Source organism: Protopterus annectens, chromosome 17.part0 (genome assembly GCF_019279795.1).
Source record: "Protopterus annectens isolate FY-2018-M chromosome 17.part0, PAN1.0, whole genome shotgun sequence".
NCBI lineage: Eukaryota > Metazoa > Chordata > Ceratodontiformes > Protopteridae > Protopterus > Protopterus annectens.
Window position 1 is genome coordinate 98,661,553 of NC_056751.1, and position 2,500 is coordinate 98,664,052.

The window sequence follows — 2,500 nt, forward strand, 5'->3', positions numbered from 1 at the left end:
CACCAAATTGGTTTCCTTCTCTTAGAGGAGTGAGTCTTGGTTTTGCTAGGGATGGCAAAATCCATGCATCCTTGTAGGTGCTCATTGAGTGCATTTGTAAAGGTTTCTGCATCTTGGGCAGCATTATGCTTTAGCGTAGGGGCTGTGAAACTTAGCACCTCTGTCTTAAGTAAGGTGAAGTTTGCTTTAGAAAACTTTTTTACTGTGGTTTCCTTAGCTGGGGATGGTGGGGAGTGTGGACATCCAGAGTGGTTAGTTTATGGTCTGATCTAACCAGTGACAGGTTGACCTCTGGTGTGGAACACCTGTCGCCTATGTTGGTGATGACCAGGTCCAATATGTTTTTACCTCTGGTAGGAGAGTTTAGCAGCTGATCCAGGGCATTTGAGTTGATAAATTCCAGGAAGCGCTGGGCCAGGGAATTTGTACTCGAGTAGTTTTCCCAGTGAAAGGTAGGGTAATTGAAATCGCCCAATATCAGGAAGTTTGGTAGGACCTTCATGTTTTCCAATGTCTCCAGACATATATATATATATATATATATATATATATACATATATATATACATATATATATATATATATATATATATATATATATATATATATATATATATATACATATGCATATATATACACATATGTATATATATATATATATATATATATATATATATATATATATATATGCGTAGATATATATATATATATATATATATATATATATATATATATATATATATATATATATATATATATATATATATATATATATATATACACACACACAGACACACACACACACACATATATATATATATATATATATATACACACACACGCACACACACACACACACACACACACACACACATATATATATAGATATATATGTCACATATATATATATATATATATATATATATATATCTATATATATATATATATATATGTATATGTGTGTGTGTGTGTGTGTGTATCTATATAATATAAAGCGCTTGTATGGCTTTTTTATATAGCCATACAAAACCATTTAAAAATTACCTCCCACTCCTCCTACCAGATCATCATCCTACCCCTTATCTATCCTCTTATAACAAAGCTAAATAACCCATATAAAATGAAGGTTACCACTCCCATTAGAATTAAGCCAACACTAATAATTATACCCCTCACACTAACACTGATCACCATACTATACCTGCTAACTAAATATGAAGATCAAACATACCTAGGATTCTACTACCCCAGGCACCAAACGAGTACTTCCCCAGCCCTATGTAATGCTAAACATTACACCTTTCATCTGGACAATAATAGATCACAGCCTAATTTCCACTACCCGCATAAACTTAAACTAAGGGACTCCAAATCAAAACATGAACAAAAACTATTATTTAAACTCATGAGACTACTAGACTCTCTAAGACAAAATATCACTAAAGATGGGGATATCCACCCTAACCCAGGCCCCTTGTCTACTCTAGTAATGAATACCTCATCACCTTCCCCAAGCTCATCCAACTCCCTCCAAATATACCACCTAAATATAAGAAGTCTGAACAATAAGATACACAACTTACATGCCCTATTAGAAATCTACTGCCCGGAAATAATGTGTTTAACAGAAACCTGGCTAAAACCAAGTACCAAAGATAATGAGATTATTCCACCTGGCTATAATATACATAGAGCTGACCATTTAAAAAGAAAGGGAGGTGGTATTGCCGTGCTCTACAAAAATACACTTAACGTTACAGTCAACCCCTCTCAGCCACCCCAGATCTCTAATGCCGAAATGCTAGCACTAAAACTACAACTAAATAAAGAAAAAGGAATTAATCTAATAGTGACCTACATCCCCCCCGGGAAAAACTCTGATACACTGGAGAACATGCTTAGCTGGCTATCAAACAATTACCCTCAAGAAACTATTATTTTAGGTGATGTTAACTTGACTGGAACCAATGTTCCTCTGAGCTTAACCCCACGCATATAAATTTACACGGATTCCAACAGACCATATCTTCCACCACCAGAATAGGTAATAATAAACAAAAAGAGAGTATACTATATTGGATCCTAATAAACAGTCAGCCACATAACTACAGGACTGGGACCCATCCGAATGACCTTAGTGACCACCTTATCACCTACATAAGGAAAAACAAGGAAATATCTTCTAAACCGCCCATATATAGACCGGTTAGAAATAGGAAACACTTTGACCTTACAAAATTTCTAAATGAACTTAAAGCCTACAAATGGGCATCCCTTAAATACCTCCCCTTAGAGGAGGCAGTTTCAAAATTTAATACTTCATTTCTAACAATACTTGAGTCTCACACCCCAAAAAGATTAATCAGAACCAAAACACATATAGCACCCTGGCTAACAAAAGACACCAAATGCCTAATCAAACTTAGAGACAAAATTGGGATAAATGGCTAGCAACCAAGTCACCCTTGACCGCATTAAATTCCAACAGCAACGTAATGAGA